The following is a 20,806-nucleotide window of genomic DNA, read 5'->3' on the forward strand; positions in this document are numbered from 1 at the left end:
AGTATTAGCAATGAACCATGGTTTCTTAGGATTTTTTTTAAAACACCTGGGCATTTTGTGATGGTTAACTTAGTTAAAGTGAGAAAATAAAATCTCTAAGTCTATGTAACTGGGCTCTCATAAACTGCCATGTATCATAATACACAGCAAGTAAAGTGTATTAAGTGCCCATGTGAAGGAATCCCTTTAGAATCCTCTGTGTTGGGGAGAAAGTCCACCTCTTTCCTCAGGACTACCCCCAACAGGAACAATAATGTGGGAAGTGAAAAAAGTTAATGATTCAAAATCCCTCACTTCCATGGGACCCTTCCATAATTCATCTAAATTTCCACTCCACTTTCCTCTCTGTCATACATATTCCCCTTTGTGTTGGATAGGGGTTGGTGAGGCAGCAGCCATATTTCTGCATCTAAGTGGAAATTGAATAAAGGGTTACATTTAGTTTGGATTTAATGGAAAATATTTATGTATAAGTTATTGTTAACCATCCTGACATAGGAATGCTTTCCAGAAATATTTTTACTGCCACTGTGCCAAGAGATTCTGTGATATGAAAATGCAAAACCAGAGGTCATATGGTGATCTGAGTCTGTCCAACCATGCTAGGCAATAGAAATATGTGGGTACTGGAGGAGAAACAAAGTTTGAAATGTATAGAATCAGATACTATTCTTTAGAAAATTAGTCTAAAGAGACGTGCAAAATTACAAGTGAAAGATTTGGTTCTCATTAATGCTACATAAACACTACATAATGGGGCATATAAAAATATCAACTCGCTATATGTATATATTTTTAAGATTTTATTTATTTATTCAAGAGAGAGAGAGCGTGATTGAGAAAAAGAGAGCGGGAGAAAGAGCATGAGCAGGGGGAGGGGTAGAAGGAGAAGCAGACTCCCCGCTAAGCAGGGAGCCTGATATGGGGCTCGATCCCAGGACCCCAGAATCATGACCCGACTGAGCCACCCAGGTGCCCCTCAACTTGCTATATATTCTTTTAATGAGAAAATCACATGAAATTGAAATTCCTGTGTTTCTTTTCTTCTTCTAAATAACAATTTGCTTTCATACCTTATGTTCATAATTTTTTGTTATTTTTCTTTAAGAAAGCTCCCAAAATATGGATATATCAATCCCCAGGAAACCTAGATTTATGCCTGCCACATACCTTAGTAACATGAAATCATTTGACATATGAATTGAGCAAGGACACTATTCCTATATTAAATATTAGTTAATCTTAACTTTTCAGTTTTTTAAATAAAAAAATATAAAAATATATGCTCTATTATCTTTCCATATCCCAATGAATATATGTACATTCTCCAGAAATAATTAGTTAAACCAATTGCTATGGCTAAATAAAAAAGACTTATTGCAACACCGGAGAAATGGGGCATTACACCCTTCATTGCCCCTCCTTGAATCAGTCAGTTCCACATTTTTTTGTTTGTTTGTTAAGTAAGTTCCATGCCCAACACGGGGCTTGAACTCACGACCCCAAGATCAAGAGTCGCATGTTCTGTGACTGAGCCAGCCAGGTGCCCCCGGTTCCACATTTCAAACACTGCACTTCCTGTTACCAAATTCTGTTAGACTGTACCATATAAAAGTGCAGGTTTTATAGGTCATAAATGGTCTAACATTGGCATATCGTTGGCATTGCATATGTGGTATTCACCCAGATATATCATTTGGAATGCATTTGGCTGCAAGTAAAAGAAACAAAACTTGGGGCGCCTGGGTGGCTCAGTCCTTAAGCATCTGCCTTGGGCTCAGGTCATGATCCCAGAGTCCTGGGATCAGGTCCTGCATTGGGCTCCTTGCTCAGTGGGAAGCCTGCTTCTCCCTCTCCCACTCCCTCTGCCTGTGTTCCCTCTCTCGCTATGTCTCTCTCTGTCAAATGAATAAATAAAATCTAAAAAAAAAAACTTATAGCACATGGTCATGCACGCACTGCCGGGGTGATCAGCTACTGGCCAAAAAAAAAAGTTCATCTCAATTACGTACAGACAAAATACTGCATAGAAACATGTTCAAATGTCAATATCATTTTCGAACAGTGGGATTATGAGTATTTTTAGTTTCTTATTTATACATTTCTGTGTTTTTAATATTGCTACAGCAGGTATTTATTAACTTTATAATCAAGACAGAATTTCAACCTTATTTTTAAAAATAGAAAAGCATAGAGGCACCTGGCTGGCTCAGGCGATAGAGTGTGCAACTCTTGATCTCAGGGTTGTGAGTTCAAGTCCCACATTGGGCATAGAGCTTACCTAAAAAAAAAAATAGGGGTGTTTGTGTGGCTCAGTTGGTTGAGTGGCCGACTCTTGATCTCCGCTCGGGTCTTGATCTCAGGTTGTGAGTTCAGGCCCCATGGTGCCCACTAAAAAAAATTAAATAAAACAATAAAAATTAAAAGTAAAATGTTTAAAAAATAGAAAGCATAAAATTAAGATTTTTTAATGCAGTATAGCCATTATCTTGGACTCAGGTTGGAGCTTGACATTTGGAAACCTGTAATAATAATGAGTCACACACTTGATTGAAAAATAAAAACATATAAAGGCTACACTGTAGTTTGCCATAAATTATTTTTCAGCACTTGTGTGAATTGTGTTTAAAAAACAGACATTTCTCACCATGGTTTTTTTTTTTTTAAAGATTTATTTATTTATTTATTTGAGAGAGAGAGAATGAGAGAGAGCGAGTACATGAGAGGGGGGAGGGTCAGAGGGAGAAGCAGACTCCCCGCCGAGCAGGGAGCCCGATGTGGGACTCGATCCAGGGACTCCAGGATCATGACCTGAGCCGAAGGCAGTCGCTTAACCAACTGAGCCACCCAGGCACCCTCACCATGGTTTTAAAGTGTATTGTTTGATACAAGTGGTCTTTTTTTGTGCTATGTAAAATGCATTCATCTTTGTGTTTTGAATGATTTATTTCTGGAAATTACTGAAGATGAAGATAAAATCCATGTGAAGAGCTGTTCTTCAGCAAAATACAATAACATTAGTATGAGTGAAAATATTTTTCAGTATCAAAAACTGCTTTTTTTTTTTTTTAACTAGGCTCCATGCCCAGCGTGAAGCCCCACCTCGGGCTTGAACTCAGGACCCTGAGATCAAGACCTGAGCTGAGATCAAGAGTCAGATGCTTAGCCAATGGGCACCTCAAAAACTGCTTTTTATGGCGCTAATGGGACTAAAAACTAGTAATCTTACCATTTTTTTCCATACAACTTATACAGCAACTAAATAAATGTATAAATGATGACAGAATTTATTCATTCTACTATCCCACAAATGTTTTTAATGCAACTACTGCATGGGGGCCACTGTGGTAGGTAGGAATGAATAATGCAAATGTAAGATTTCATTATCATGTAGTGAGAAGTGGCATGGCAAGGTGTAATGTAACAGATCTTGGTTTGAGACCCAACTCTGTCATTTGAGACTCAACTGTGCCATTTTGGGCAAGAGTTACTGAACTTCAATGGGACTTGTTGAAAAAAATAAAGATCATAATATCTACCTCAAATAGAGGAATAGAAAGAAGCCAACAATTATTGAGCACATAGTATTATGCACCAGCCCCTGAGATATATGCTTTATAAGCATCAACTCAAATTAGAAAGTGTATATACAGTGTGAGAGATGGGGGAGCTGGTAATCCTTAGAGGTACAGGTATTACATTGGAATCTCTGGGAATGTGTCAGTCAGAACCTCGCAGGAAAGAGATGGTACACTCAATGGGGAAATGGAGAAGAATGTAATGGAGTAACCATTTATGGGGGTTCAGACAGGGTTAAGAGAAACTAATAGAGGATGACAAAGCACTGTAGGGCAAGCCTGAAGGGATAAGGGAGCAATCAATTACTAAAACTCAGAGAGAGAGAGAGAGATCTGTAGTTGTTGGAGAAGGCTGCCTGAATCAGCTGTAGCCTTCAGGCATACAGTGGAGAGATCCTGGAAAATAAATCCTGATATTACATCTTCCTTGACCCCCCCCCCCCTGGTGGGGCCTCCCACTGATTGAACCCAACTGGAAGTCAGAGGGGAGGAAGTACCATTGGTATGGCCAATAAAGGTCACCCACTGGAGCAGAGAGCAGGATGGAAAGGGTGGGAAGTAGGTCTGGAGAAGCAAAGAGAATATCTAGCACAGAAAGTATAGAAATGAGCGAATGTTGCCTCCCATGTATGTTCACCTATGGGATCAAAAAGCTGTCATCCACCTTTGTGGAGAGCAGCGACTTCAGAGAAGGCATGTTTCTAGGCCAGGCTTACTTCAGAACCAGTCTTGTTCTAAATTCTAAGCTCAAAAGTGATGAGATTTAAAATGTATTAGTCAACTCTGGTTAAGTTTTCCACATGGCCAATTCAGTGATTAAATTGTTCAATAGTGAGCATAACTAGTTTTTAAAAAATGTCTCCTCCTCACTCAGAGTCAAGAAGAAATGTTTCATCTCACGAGCTAGGTAAGCTATTATGGAGCTTGGGTTCTGACTAGCAAGCTATTGTATCTCCAACTCCATTTCATTTTCATAGACTCTCCTAAAATGAAGCTAATTCTCCTATTTACTCCTTTTTCTGTATGCTGTCTCCCTTCATCAAGAAACAACCCCAATTACATGGATCCAGGAACAGAAATACCTGGGGTGAAGTTACAAACTGTCTCTGCACTAGGCTCCAACAATGTTAAGATTGGCCTTGGAAGGGGCGCCTGGGTGGCTCAGTTGGTTAAGCGACTGCCTTCGGCTCAGGTCATGATCCTGGAGTCCCTGGATCGAGTCCCGCATCGGGCTCCCTGCTCGGCAGGGAGTCTGCTTCTCCCTCTGACCCTCCCCCCTCTCATGTGCTCTCTCTCTCTCATTCTCTCTGTCTCAAATAAATAAATAAAATCTTAAAAAAAAAAAAAAAGATTGGCCTTGGAAGAAGCAGGCTTGAATAAAATGAACATAAGTGATGATGATGATGGTAGTAGTGATAATAATGATGATAAACCCTTATATCACACCTCTTATACTCTGAATTCCTTGAGGTCAAGGAACACATTTTTCTTATCTTTATATTTCCATAGCATCTGGAAGGATGCCTTAGTTGAATAAGGTATTTAATGAATGTTGGCTTAATTGAATTGTTAAAAAGAGTCAACAAATTTCAGAACTAAGAAGGACCTATGAATCCAAGTACCCGCCCCCCCCCCCGTGGCTTTTTTTTCTTTTTCTTTCTTTCTTTCTTTCTTTCTTTTTTTTTTTTTTGCAGAAGAGGAAACCTAATCCTAAACAGGTTGGTGGTAAAACAGTGCTGGTCCCACCACACAAATTCTTGAGTAAACAAGTGAAAGAAATTGGAACTGAGATGTAAGTGTTACTGGGTAGTGTTAAAAAAAAATGAAAGGGAAAAAATGCAAATTGTTGAAAAGCCTAGGTTCATTCAATCTCAGTCTTGTTGAATTTTCCTTTAAATATTTCTTTTTTAAAAAAGATTGTGGGGCGCCTGGGTGGCTCAGTTGGTTAAGCGACTGCCTTCGGCTCAGGTCATGATCCTGGAGTCCCTGGATCGAGTCCCACATTGGGCTCCCTGCTCAGCAAGGAGTCTGCTTCTCCCTCTGACCCTCCTTTCTCTCATGCTCTCTGTCTCTCATTCTCTCTCTCAAATAAATACAATCTTAAAAAAATTTTTTTTTCAAGATTGTATTTATTTATTTATTTATTTATTTATTTATTTATTTATTTATTGAGAAGCACCAGCAGAGGGAGGAGAGAGGAAGAACCTTAAGCAGACTCGGAGCTCAGCACGAGCTGACAGGGGACTTGATTTCATAACCTTGAGATCACGACCTGAGCCTAAATCAAGAGCCAGACGCCCAACTGACTGAGTCACCCAGGCTCTGCTTCCTTTCAATATTTCTCAAATACTTTCTATTTTGTTATTATTATCCTTTTTTTTTTTAATTTTCTTTATTTATTTGTCAGAAAGAGCAAAAGCAGGGGGGGTAGCAGGCAGTTTAGGCAGAGGGAGAAGCAGGCTCCCTACTGAGCAAGCAGCCCCATGGGGGGCTCGATCTCAGGACCCTGCGATCATGACCTGAGCTGAAGGCAGACACTTAACCATCTGAGTGACCCAGGCGTCCCTCTGCTATTATTATCCTGATGCAGACTTCATCACTACAAATATCCAATATAGATAATCTAATCCAATGTGCTAATTTTACAAAGGAGGAAAGTGACTTGCTCCAGAACATGGTAGAAGGGATGCATTTTCTTCCCTCTTTAAGAGTCATATTCAAGTTTTGCCTAAAGTGAGACTAGAATCCTGATCTATTGGCAAACACTTTGTTGCCTTAGTTTTCCTGACTTCTTTGCAGCTAGGATAGCATCGTGACTTGGTTCTGGCCAAGGCAACTTAATTGAAATTTCCACGGTAGAATATGGGAAAAGTTTTGCTTTCTTAATAAATAGGATAGATATAACCTTTCTTCCCCTCTCCTTTTTTCTGTTTTGAATGTAAACTTGATACCTAATGGAGTTAGAGCAATTGTATTGCAACCATGAGACAATAAATGTGGGCAAAAGCCAGCATGATAAAGATGGAAAGCTGGAAATAGCCTGTGCTAAGATTCTGTTCTGGAGTATTACAGAACTATTGAAGGGGCGGCTGGGTGGCTCAGTTGGTTAAGCATCTGCCTTTGGCTCAGGTCATGATCCTAGAGTCCCAGGATAGATCCTTGCTCAGCAGGGAGTCTGCTTCTCCCTTTGCCCCTCACCCTGCTTGTGCTCTCTCCCACGTGCTCTCTCTCTCAAATAAATAAATAAAATCTTTAAATTAAAAAAAAGAACTGTTGGGGCACCCAGGCGGCTTCAGTCGGGTGCCTTCACCTCAGGTCGTGATCCCGATGTCCTGGGATCGAGTCCCCCAACGGGCTCCTTGCTCAGTGGGGGTCTGCTTCTCCTTCTGCCTGCCACTCCCCCTGCTTGTGCTCTCTCTCTCTGACAAATAAATAAATAAAATTTTTTTTAAATTTAAAAAAAGAACTATTGAATAACTTCAGACATTGTCAGAAAAAATATATTGAATTGTTATGTATGTTAAATATGTTATTTAAAAAACTAAAGGTGGCCTCCCAAATCAGAGAAACATAATATATAGCCTTCACATCAGGGAGCAAAAAGGTGGTGGGGAGATGGAAATTTTTTGCTCATCGAGCAGGAGCCAGGAAAGGAGAAAAGAAAGAAAAACAAAAGTATAAATAGAAAACACAAAATAAGATAGTAGTTTATGTCCAAATACGACAGGACACAAACAATGTACATCAAAAAACTCATCAATTAAAAGACCTAGATTATCAGAGTCAAAATGATCTTGACATCACGTAGGAGACGCACCTAAACAAAGACGCACAGACAGGTTAAAAATAAATGGATACAAAACGATGTGTCAGGCAAATAGTAGCTGAAAAAAAGCTGGTATAGTGATGTTAATATCAGATAAGAAAATTTAAGAGAATTTAACCATTAATAAAAATAAAGACAGCAATGTATCTTCTTTTTTATTTTTCCCAGTTTTATTGAGATATAATTGACATATGACAGTGTATAAGTTTAAGGTGTACAGCATCATACTTTGATTTATATATATTGTGAAATAATTACCACAATAAATTTAGTTAACATTCACCATCTCATATTCGTTTCTTGTGATAAAAACTCTTAGGATCTGGGGCGCCTGGGTGGCTCAGTTGGTTAAGCGACTGCCTTCGACTCAGGTCATGATCCTGGAGTCCCTGGATCGAGTCCCACATCGGGCTCCCTGCTCAGCGGGGGGTCTGCTTCCCCCTCTGCCCTCTTCCCCCTCTGCCCTCTTCCCTCTCATGCTCTGTCTCTCATTCTCTCTCTCTCTCAAATAAATAAATAAAATCTTAAAAAAAAAAAAAAACAAACTCTTAGGATCTACCTCGTAACCTTCAAATATACCATGCAGCAGTGTTAACCACAATCATTGTGTACATTACATCTTTAGTCTTTACTTATCTTATAACTGGAAATTTGTACCTAGTGATGTATCTTCTTTCAAGTAATGTTGGAATGCATAAAAAAAAAAGGTAAAAGGAAAATCGCTGTGTAGAGGCAACTACTATTAACATATTGGGTATTTTCTTTGAGTATTTTCCTTTGCTTCTTTCCCTGACTGGAAGTAACTGTGTATTTTTTTTATACGCCATAGGAAACTGATATATGATAATTATAGAAAAAGGTACACAATGCTGAAAAGTAAAAAGGGGAAAGTAAAAATTAGCATTATAACTAGAGATAATCCTATTACCATTTCAGGTATATCTTTCCTCTATTGTGATGCACATGAAGAAATATACATTTGTTTTAAAAAATGGTGTCATGATGTGCGCCTCCTTTTCACTCCTTTTTATATCAATAAGTATCCTTTTGTATCACTTTAATGGGTATATATTACCTTTGTGTGACTTTACCCTATTTCTCAATGCATATTTTTACAAAGTTGAAATGATACCATGTATCATTCCCCATCTTTCGTTATTCATTTACTATAAAATAAGCAATTTCTCATATTACTAAGATATTTTCTAAAGATAAATTTGAATGATCAAATGATATTTTATGGCTGTGCATAACTAACTTAGCTATTGTTCTCTTGTTGAATATTTAAGTTGTTCATGATATTAAGTTGTCTCGCTTAGAGATGCTGCAACAGTAATCATATTTCAGAATTTTTTTTTAAAGCGTGTAGCTTTGAGGCATTTTATTATAAAAGCTGGCACTTATATACAGAAACTAACCAGAACTTAAAATTCACCACACAATTACTTCATTTTTTCGCTTGACCGTCTAGTAAATCTTTAGCTTCATTGATTTTGGCTGCTAAATAAGGAGATCCAACCCTGTCTGGGTGATTTAAAAGCATAATTAGTTGGTGAGCATCTCTTATTCCCCCTTCATTGGCAATAAGGTTTATAGTTTATACCTACTATTTTTTTTTAAAGATTTTATTTATTTATTTGAGACAGAGAGAATGAGAGAGAGAGAGCACATGAGGGGGGGGAGGGTCAGAGGGAGAAGCAGGTTCCCCGCCGAGCAGGGAGCCCGATGCGGGACTCGATCCAGGGACTCCAGGATCATGACCTGAGCCGAAGGCAGTCGCTTAACCAACTGAGCCACCCAGGCGCCCAGTTTATGCCTACTATTAATGCTGCTTCTGTTTCATCATTTTGGGTTCAAACCCACCTTTCTAATAGCCACCACTGAAGACAGATTTTGGTAGACTTTGAAAAACTTGTTTTACTTGAGGCTCCATGTGTTTCATGGCTTGCAAAATATAATAGCCTGCAAATCCTACAGCAGCAATAGCCAGTCCAGCTGCTCCCATTGTACTGGCCACGGGTCTGGCTCGGCTCCCCAGTCTCCGCTGAGGGTGCCGTTCATCCCAGCCCAAAGGCCACGGCGGCCAGTTCCATGCCTCTCCAGAATAATTTTTAATAGCACTGGGACCCCTTAGATTTTTCTGTCAAAGTTATTATAATATACAAGGAAGGCATCAGCAAGGCATTAATTGAATGTCTAATTAGTTATTAATATGTATATAATTAACATATTTGCCCTGGGTAAGTCAAATGTATGATTTAATAATGTTGAATTTAATATGCTGATTATATTCTTCATAGTGTAGTTGGTCTTCTTAGGAAATCTATGCAGATAGGACCTTTATTTCTCTTTTATAAGACTTGAGCAGCTTATTACAATTCCTAGGTGTTACAGGCTTTTCTAGTTATTTATATATATTTTTTATATTTAATGGGTCAAATTTGTGATTTATTTGATGCAAAGTCTTTCATAACATAATACCCCAATCACAACATTGTTCTTCCCTGAATCCCTGCTTGCCTAAGTCATAAGGACCAGCCGGGCTGGTGGGGGAGGTCTATTGCCTGAAATTGTGAATGTCACAGGAATCAAGGGAGCATGCCAAACACAGAGGCATATGGATTGCTGAGCTGAGTGAGCTGCAGAAGAGTATTCTGGATCTCCAGACTGAGGATGAGGGTCAGAGACAGATATTAGAAATCAGAGAATTATGCCAGGAATTGAAAAGCCAGGGACAGAAGAGTGGAGAAAAAAGACCGATCTGATGAAGAGTCTGCAGTCTGGGCTTGTCTATATACCTGCTTGGAAGCTGTTACTGCTGGCTTTATTGCATGCACCTCCATGTGGCCCACGAGGGTGTGTTCAAAGAGTCAGGACCAGAGGTGTCACCAACATGCCCCTCCTTGCCCCCTCTAGCTCACATCCTTCTTTAGCTTCCCTATGTTAACAAGTAGAAGGTTCATGTATTATTCCTATGGCTGCTGTAACAAATGACCACAAACCTAGTGGCTTAAAACAACCCAAATTTATTATCTTATAGTTCTGGAACTCAGAAGTCTGAAATGGGTCTGCCTGGCCTAAAATCAGGGTGTTGGTAGGGCAAGGCTCCTTTCTGGAGGCTTTAGGAAAGAGTCTATTTCCATGCCTTTTCCATAAAAAAAAATCAGTCTTCAGACTTAAACAAATGTCTAGAGAAAACCATGGGCTCTTTGATTACTGCACAAAGGCCCCCACGCCTGTACACAGAAGTCCCTTTTGAAAACTAAGCTGCCCTAAGTAGGACACATTCTGCAAAGCCTACTTCAGCTGTGGCCGAGGAGACAAATGGACAAGAAGAACCTCCCATAGGACAAAAACTGGGGTCACGGAGAGGAAGGGATAAGGATTCAGGAGAGAGGTCTCCACTGCCCCCCTACCCCCTCCAGGCAACAAGAATACCAATCATCAGATGGGATAACCTAGGAACTTAACTCCACTAGCAGGACAGGAAGTCTTCCAATTACTGCTCTGAGGGATTTGATGATTGCTGTGAACTAGAGGCTGTTGTTTTCTTCCCATTCTTCCTTTTTTCAAATAGATTTAAATTATATGTGCATATTGGCTACCCCATCCCTGCTCTACAATTTACAACAGGAAAGTTGGAGGGTAGATCTCTTGTCTTTTAGTTTATAGGCTACCAGACCATAATGAATTACATATGGACATTATAAATAGGACTGAGAATTACCTAGAGATTGTGAACTTTGAACTGGATGCAGAAACTGGATGGAACTTTGTGGTTTCTCTCCCCGGAAAATAAATGCTTGGGAAGAAGGGTGCACATGAATACTTGGATGACTGAGTGGGAAAAATGGGCCAGAGACTGTTAGTTGCCACTCAATATCTTTTCTTAGTATTAGAAGTCTTTAGCTTGGCACACGGCTACCCAGAAAGACAATATATTTCCCAGCCTTGCTTGCAGCTCAATTATTCATATGATTAAGTCCTGAGCAATGGGATCTGAGTGGGAGTAATGTTTGTGACTTCTGGGTTACACTCTTTTTTTTTTTTTTAAAGATTTATTTAATTATTTATGAGAGAGCGAGAGCAAGACAGAGAGAGCATGGGGAGGGGCAGAGGGTGAGGGAGAGCGGTAGACTCCCCTCTGAGCACGGAACCTGACACGGTCTGAGGCGGGGCTGCATCTGACAACCCTGAGATCGTGATCTGAGCCAAAATCAAGAGTCAGAGGCTTAACCGACTGAGCCACCCAGGTGCCCCATCTGGGTTGCACTCTTAAAGGATTGGCATACTCTCTTCCTCTTTTCCTTTTTGCTGCTCAAAATGTAATGACATTGAGCCACCTGGGACCATGGACACCAAAAGAACACCATGCAGATGGATAGTGGAGCAATAAGATGGAAGGAACTTGAGCCCCAGACACTATGGAGTGATATACCAGACTTTTACATGAAAGAGAAATATCTTTTCTCCTGTAGGCCAATATTATTTTCAATCTCTATTTGTGTGGCTGAATCTATGTCTTAACTTTCACAAACAGGTTGAGTTTGAGGTACCTCTAGAAAGTTTCTTATGAAAAGTGTCAAACATACACAAAAGCAGAAAGAATAGTATAAAAATTTCACGCATACTCACCTTTGGCTTCAACAACTACCATTTTCATTTTATTTCAGCTCAACCTGCGCTTCCTCCTGTCTCCACTGGAGGACTTGGAAGCAAATCCCAAAAGTCCTATCATTTCTTCTGTAACTATTTCAGTATGTATCTCTAAGAGATAAGGATTCTTTTTTAAAAAATAAGAGTTTGAAATGTTTTTGAGCAAAACAAATGTAGGTATCTGGTTGAGTTGAACATATCTCTTTAACATTCAGGAGAAAGTTCCTGGCCTGAATGTATTGCTTTAGTGGAAGATATTTAAGGCCTTGGCAGAGGATGAGATAACCTAGGGAGAGTGGTTACCTGAGTTGAAAACAGAAAAACTACATCAGTTTAAGATGAGCAAAATTTTCTCTCACCAGTGTCAAGTAGTATGGGGAGTTATGGAAGACAGGGTACATGCACATGTGTAGGAAGCTTTTATGGACATTGTTTCCATTACCCCGAAATCCAGTCCTTGTCTTATTTTCTTTCCTCAGCTCTAATCTCATTTTCTAGATATGTTATTTGTTCAGGGTTGGTCATGTATTTTAGTCACAGCTGGGACTTGTAGGAAATCCTCTCAATTCTTTAGGAACTACTTGCATCTGCCCGGACTGTGTAGTGTGATGGAATGTGCTAGAACTGCTGCAGTCATTTCGTAACCTATCATAAGAGGATTCTAGAACTACCCAAGGGCCCTGATGTAGAGACAGAGAATGAAGTGAACACTGAGTGGAGACATGGAGAGAAACCCAGTCCTTAGTGACATGGTTTGCATTGTAGTTTCAAGCCTCTTCAAGCCAGCCTCACTCTGGACCTCTGAGTTGCATGAGTTATGAGCTAATTTGCCTTTGTTGTTTAAATCATTTTAAATCATTTAAATCATTTTCCATCACTCGCAATACAAAGCATTCTGACTGATAAGAGTAAGCCATGTGGTCAGGGTTTTTCAAGACCTGGAGGAACCCCAGTGCTGGTCATCTCAGTTTTAGCTGAGCGGGTGATATATTTGTGCAAGAAAAGTAGCTAGGTGCTGTTCTCCCCTTAATATATACCCTCCCCTTAATATATATTCACTAGCAGTAAAGTGTTGCTTTTTGGCAGATAGGTAGATTTCCTGCAAGCTTCTCTTACGGCTTCTACAGGTACTGGCCACGGGGTAGGGGGACAGTGGAGGGAGCGGTGGGGTTGAGGTGGGGTGGTGGTAATGGTGGTGCTTAAAGGAATGGGTAAATAGCAAATGTGGAACCAGCTGCTGTGAAGGAATGTGTTCTGGGTAGAGAAACGCAGTGAGTTGTGGATAAAATACTCTCTGGTTATGAGATAGACCTAGTTATTCTCTGAAGAAGCACAGCATGGAGGTCTGGCTCTAAGACTTAATACACACAACCACGTGGACAGGAGGATGTAAAATAATGTCTTTTCAAATCATATCCTTCAAAACAGCGGCCAGACTGGTGTGAATGATTCTTACAGGTAGATATTTCTTTGACAAGATTTTAGAGGGAGGGAGGGTAGATGGTGTTAATGGAGGCCTAGAGCAGGATGAAATGTACCATATTGATGAGGGATGACTTCAACCTTCAGGTTTTGTGTTGAAGTCATGGGGCTATCATCACCTAAATATGGCTTCATTCTGCAGCTGACTCTTCAAGTCATCATTAAGCAAAGAATGCTCAGTGGCCGATGATGTGGACAATTACTAAAGTCACCCCTAAATGATTGTTTTATATGTGGGAGGGGGAATCTTATTTCCATTTTCCATTCCACTGAGAAAAAAATGGCAGCCACGAAGACTCTGCCAAGAAGATTAATTAATTAATTAATTAATTAATTTGACAGAGAGAGACAGAGAGAGAGAGGGAATACAAGCAGGGAGAGCAGACTCCGCACTGAGCAGGGAGCCCAATGCAGGACTTGATCCCAGGACTCCCAGATCATGACCTGAGCTGAAGGCAGACGCTTAGCTGACCGAGCCACCCAGGCACTCCACACTCACACTTTTTTTTTTTTTTAAGATTTATTTATTTATTTATTTGACAGAGAGAGAGACAGCGAGAGAAGGAACACAAGCAGGGGGAGTGGGAGAGGGAGAAGCAGGCTTCCCGCCGAGCAGGAAGCCCAATGCGGGGCTCGATCCCAGGACCCCAGGACCATGACCCGAGCCGAAGGCAGATGCCTAATGACTGAGCCACCCAGGTGTCCCTCACACTCACACTTTTTGACAAACAATTTGCCTGGGAAATTAGCTGAGGTCACATATCTTATTAGATAAATGGAAGACAGCATATGAATATTTCAAAAAAGCAATGTTTATTTACATTTAGCTCAGAGTACTACAGTTTGTTCAAACTCCATAGAGAAGGGCCTGTAGAAAAACAGGCTTATTTTCATTGTTAGGTACCCAGAACTGGGAGTTTCATGAAGCCAGAAGGGATTTATTATTTAATTATAAAATATTTATAAATATTTGCATTAGCAAATCAAGCATCTTTTTTAGAATCTAGATTCTAGGGTAATAGGATTAGCAGCCGCATTTGCCAACATTGGGATAGGGAGGGGCAGCTCTCTTAGAAAATGACCGCAAAATATCCCAAGTGGTAGGAAGACTGCGGGACACAAGAGTACAGAGCCCCCTACTGGCAAGAAAAGACAGAGACCAAAATGAAGGCGTTCAGGTAGTGCTGTCAGAAATAATGAGGGGTCAAAAAGTGAAGTTAAGTTTAAGGCTGACAAGGCAGATCAGATTTATTGCCATCCTTGGCAGGAGAAGCCAAGAATTTGCAGAGCTGGAGGACCTTGGTGTGTCCTGAGAGACGGGTGTAAAAATTTACCCAACTGGTACAAACAAAGATAGATGACCTGAGTAGGCGTCAGAGAATCATTAAAGAGGTGGAACCAGCAGCCGAGTCACAAACCAGAGTTACAAGTGTTGGTCTCACAGGGGAGAAATGAATCTGTTAGCCTACAAGTGGCGATCGGGGTCTGAGGGGCAAATGTGGCCCACCATTTCTCCAAAACCAGAAGGAGTTTTTGAGATGGTAGTGTGTTGAAGTTCCTGGCCAGGAACCTGAAGGTGAGTATTCATTTATTATCTACCTTCCCAGAGCCCTCCTTTCCTCCCCCCGGCCCCCGGACTTATTTACCAAAAAGCTTAGGAGCTCTGGCTTTATGATGACTAATGGAACCTCAAAGAGGTCAGTATTAGGCATTCTATTTCCCTGAGGGCAAGGACTGTGGTTTTTCAAAAAATCTTTTCAGGGGCACCTGGGTGGTACAGTCGGTTAAGTGACCGACTCTCGATTTGGGCTCTGGGCATGATCTCAGGGTCTTGGGATTGAGCCCTGAGTCGGGCTCCATGCTCAGCACAGAGTCCGCTTGGGACTCTCTTTCCCTCTCCCTCTGCCCCTCCCTCTCCTTGCCTTTCTCTCTTTCTCTCTCTCTCAAATAAATAAATAAATCCTCTAAAAAACTAAAACTCTTTTCAGCTCTGACCCTCCCTAATACAATGCCTGGTTCATAGTCGATGCTTAATCCATATTTGTGAAGTAAATGGATGAATCATTAAGCCAATGAGAGGTTTATAATTTGGTGATGTCTCAGAAGGGTAATTTACTTATATATTCATTTACTTCTCAATTTATTTCTATTATGTCTTTTTCCACAAGGGATTTGAAAAAGCTTATAAGAATACATACGATCAAATAGAAAATGTAAATAATAAATAAAGCCAGGATCATTAAAAACATGCATTAGGCAAAGACAAGTCAGTGGAGTAGAATGAGTTATGCAAGCAATAGGGCTCTGCATAATTATCTGAGCCACAGATTCAGATCTGAGTTTTCTGCTGAAAAAAATGAAGGCCCAAAATGATTCTCTTGACTACAAAGGCAAAACATTCTAGTTTCTCAAGCTTTTCCTGGAACTTAGCTCTAAAATAAATTTCTGGTGTGGAGCTTTATATCTGGGATATTGAGTGATGTAGTAAACAGTGTCTTCAATGATATTCTTTTATTTTTTTTAAGGTTTTATTTATTTATTTGAGAGAGAGAAACAGAGAGCATAAGCTGGGGAAGGGGCAGAGGCAGAATTAGACTTCCCACTGAGTAGGGGGCTTTGGCATGAGGCTCGATCCTAGGACCCTGAGATCATGACCCGAGCCAAAGGCAGACACCCAACTGACTGAACCACCCAGGTGCCCCTCAGTGATATTCTTATAGCAAATCCTATAGGGCTTTTTAAAGGTTGTGTCTTATAGCATGAAAACCTGAGGTTTGTCCTATAGTGCAACTCACGGAAGTAATTTTATAGGAGACCAAGGAAATATGGTGTAAGACTAAAACTTTCTAAAATTTTAGCTAAATAAAAAAAAAAATAGATCTCGGAAACCCAGAGGATTGCAAGTCCTTCAACACTTCCCCATTGAGATCCCCTCTCTGAACCAGACCTTTCATAGGGGTTGGGAACAGATCATTGGGAGTTAGTATCTTCTTTCAGGACCTGAAAGATCCTTGTTCTATGTCATTCATTCAGAGTAGCAACATATACTATTGTCATCAGATTAAATTTTTTTACAAGCTTTTATGAAAATGGAAGTATCTAACCAAAACTATCTTTAAACTTTGGCTTAAAACAACAATGACCATTATTATTATCTTTCATGGTTATAGGGGTTGACTGGGCTCAACTAGGCAGTTCTTGCTCAACTTTCCTCATGCAGTTATAGACAGTGACTGGGGCTGGAATCATCTGAAGGCCTGCTCACTCACATGTCTGGTACCAGGTTAAGAAGAGTTCATCAGCTGGGGGCTGGGACATCGAGGCTCCTTGGGCAACTCTATGTGGTCTCTCCACATGCTTTCCCCCACAACATGGGTTCAAAATAGCTGGACTTCTCACACAGGGGCTCGGCGGAGGGGAGAAAGAGAGAGAGAGAGAATGAGATGGAAGTCATATCATCTTTTTTTGACCTAGCCTTGAAGGTCAGTCATGCACTGTCATTTCTACAACATTCTATTCATTGAGGCATGCACAAAAATCTGCCCAGTTTCAAGAGGAGAGGAAATAGACTCCAGGAGACGTAGATGGGGAAGTGACAGGGTTTGGAAGAGCATGTGGGACTAGAAATATTGTTGCAGACATTTTTGTCAAATACAATCTGCCACACACCCCTCATTTCAAAGGTCCACCAAGGGAGTACCTATATCCAAGATAGGATTTTTCTTTTTTTTTTTTTTTAAAGATTTTATTTATTTATTCATGAGAGACAGAGAGGCAGAGGCAGAGAGAGAAGCAGGCTCCCAGTGGAGCAGGGAGCCTGATGCGGAACTCGATCCCAGGACCCTGGGATCATGACCTGAGCTGAAGGCAGACGCTTAACCGACTGAGTCACCCAGGCGTCCCTAAGATAGGATTTTTCTTAAGGACCCAATTCTGAGCCTTCAATACATGAATAAATGGAAGTCTTTCAAGTTTGTTTGTTTGTTTTTTATCATAGAATGTAGATAAAGTGACTTAGCATGGAAGATTTTCAAAGAAGCTTTTTCCAATCACTCACCACAGACATAGAAAAAAACTGCATAATGCTTCCATGACAAGCCCAGTTTTGAACATGAAAGCCATTCCTAGTTCACATCTCCAGCAGGGAAGGAATGCAGCCAGATCACCCAATGGTTTTCTATCATTCAAAGAGCTGTTAAAAGGAAAGTGTGGGAAGGGGGAAGAATAGATTCCTGCTTTAGGCCCTTCAATACAGTTATCTGGTTTTCCAGGAGCTAGATCTATCTGAAGACAGATACTGACTCTTGCTAAGATGTTAAAATGCAGCTTTTGTATAAGAACCGATAACTAGGAATTAATACTGTGTTCAGGAAGCTTTGCCTAGAGTAAAGGAGTAAAGGCCAAGAAGAGGTAAGTTAAAAACAAACAGGAAAATTCAACTCTATAATTCATTTATTTAAGTTTTAAGTCATACCCATTTCATTTCAAGAAAGGTCACTAATAATCTATGATGTATAGACTTTTTATTCAAGTATAATTAACATATGGTGTTATATTAGTTTCAGATGTACAATATAATGATTCAACAATTCTATACATTACTCAGTGCTCATCACAATGAGTGTACTCTTAATCCCTTTCACCTGTTATTTTTTTTTAAGATTTTATTTATTTATTTGAGAGAGAGAGAATGAGAGAGAGCACATGAGAGTGGGGAGGGTCAGAGGGAGAAGCAGACTCCCTGCCGAGCAGGGAGCCCGATGCGGGATTCGATCCCGGGACTCCAGGATCATGACCTGAGCCGAAGGCAGTTACTTAACCAACTGAGCCACCCAGGCGCCCCTCACCTGTTATTTTTGATCATTATTTTCCGTTAAGTAATAGTAGAGTATTTGTGCTTGCAACTCTGTTGAATCTTGTATAAAGTATCAATCCAGAAATCCTCACTCTGACATATTTTAAGGAAGAAATAGGCATAAAGTTTAGATGGAATGTTTAACAAACAGATGGCTCTATATTTTGGAGGAAGTAATTTAGAACAGGCTTTGCATAATTTTGATAGCAGAAAGTCTTCACCTGCTACTTTATTTAAATTAAGGCTTCTAGCCAAATGGAATACATGAGGAGATGTTCCTGGGTACCAACCTTAGAAACTATAAATTTCAATGTAGTCTTAGGATGATACTAGCAGGAAGAAAGGGAGGCCTCCCAGTTATCAACTGAGATTTGTGCATATTTGTGCTGACCATAAATAATTATGTCTCCAGATTTATCTTCTTTATTGGTTCTGACAGTAAAAATCCAGGCGTCCTACAATGTTCATGAAATTGGATTTTAGGCACTGGTTTAAATATAACATTTTACACTCTCATCAGCAATGTAAAGAATCTCAGTTCTTCCACATATTTGCCATCATTTGGCACTGTCAGTCCTCTTAAGCCAGTCATTCTGGTTGGTGTCTGGTAGTATTTCATTATGGTTTTAAATTTACATTTTCCTAGCGAGTAATATTGCTGAGCACTTTTCATATGTATATTGGATGTTTGGTTGTTTTATTTTGTGAAACGCCTGTTCGAGTTGTATGTCCACTTTTGGTTAGGTTGTTCTTTTTTTTTTTTTCTTTTTTCTTTCTTTTTTCGGGGGGAGGGGCGGAGGAAGAGAATCCTAAGCAGGCTCCATGTCCTGCGCAGACCCCAACGCAGGGCTCCATCTCACATCCCTGAGATCATGACCTGAGCCAAAATCAGGAGTCAGGTGCTTAACCAACTGAGCCACCCAGGCACCCCTTTTTTCTTATTGATTTGTAGGCGTTATTTACATATTCTGAACACAAGTCTTTTGTTAGAAATATGTGTTGTGAATATCTTCTCCCAGTGTGTGACTTGTCTTTTTATTCTTTTAATGGCATCTTTTAACAAAGTACAACTTATCAAGTTTTTTTTCTTTTATAATCTTGCTTTTTGAGTCCTGGTTAAGACCTTCCACTGATTGAATCTGGCTCATCCACATTATCTAGGATATCTCCCTTACTTAAAGTAAACTGATTTTGAACTTTATTTTTATTTTTTTTTAAAGATTTTATTTATTTATTTATTTGAGACAGAGAGAATGAGAGAGAGAGAGAGCACATGAGAGGGGGTAGGGTCAGAGGCAGAAGCAGGCTCCCCGCCGAGCAGGGAGCCCGATGCGGGACTCGATCCCGGGACTCCAGGATCATGACCTGAGCCGAAGGCAGTCGCTTAACCAACTGAGCCACCCAGGCGCCCTGATTTTGAACTTTAATCACATCTATAAAATGCCAATATCTAGATTAGTGTCTGATTGAATGAGTGGGGGGACTATAGCTTAGTCAAGTTGACACATTAAAAGATCATTATAGTCATTAACATATTTTTCTATGTTTTCTTCTAAAAGTTTTATTGCTTCACCTTTTTATTTAGTTGGACAATCCATCTTGTGGAAGGCGTGAAACAGGAGTCAAAGCCAAAGGGGTATAGTTATGGGGCAGAATATGCTCAGGGAATATGTGCTATGGCCCCGGCCTCAGGAGAGGAATTGCAGATTGATCCAAGCCAGTCATGGTAATCCATTCATTCAGCAAATATTTATTGAGTCCTTACTATGTACCAAACATATTCTCAGTTCTGAGATCCACCATGAATAAAACGGGTAAATTCCCTGCTGTTGTGAAATTTTCCTTTGCAAGTAATTGATTAGAGATTAGGTACGTGACCCCATTCTAGGCAATGGTACCCGAAGAGACATGCTGTAGACATCTGAGAAAGGTGTTAGTTCTTGATAAAAGGGAGACTTTCAAAGAAAAACTCTGCCTTGTACACGGGAGCACGTGATATTTGGTATTAAAATAGTCTTAGAGTAATACCCAGAGAATGACAGAGAAGCCAACCCAGAGCCCTGACACCTTCAAGCTCCTTTATTATCCAATTCTGGAAGAGCCCATCTCCAGGTTTCAAATGTGACATAATTAAATATTCTTATTGTTTAAGCCACACTTGGGCATTCTATCACTTGTAGCTGTAGATATATACATTTCTTGGCATGGCCCCGCAGCTCTCTAATACTTGTGCTATAACTCGCCTCAGTTTCTTTCACTATCCAGCTCTAGCCTTAATTTTGCCTTCCACCTTAGACATTTGCCCTCAGACCTTCTCCAGTTCCTTTTCTAACCTGCTTTGGCCTTTAATGAAGAAAATTGATCCCTTCTGCTGAGTTTCCACCTCAAAACTATATCCATCTTAATTTC

The 20,806-nt window shown here is 40.2% G+C and overlaps 1 pseudogene; it reads right to left on the reverse strand.

The window, feature by feature from the left end:
- Positions 1-8,851: 8,851 nt before the first annotated feature.
- On the reverse strand, positions 8,852-10,247 carry LOC118008975 (annotated as a pseudogene).
- Positions 10,248-20,806: the final 10,559 nt, after the last annotated feature.

The sequence above is a fragment of the Mirounga leonina genome, unplaced genomic scaffold (assembly GCF_011800145.1).
Source record: "Mirounga leonina isolate KUSES-001 unplaced genomic scaffold, KU_Mleo_1.0 Mir_126, whole genome shotgun sequence".
Lineage (NCBI taxonomy): Eukaryota > Metazoa > Chordata > Mammalia > Carnivora > Phocidae > Mirounga > Mirounga leonina.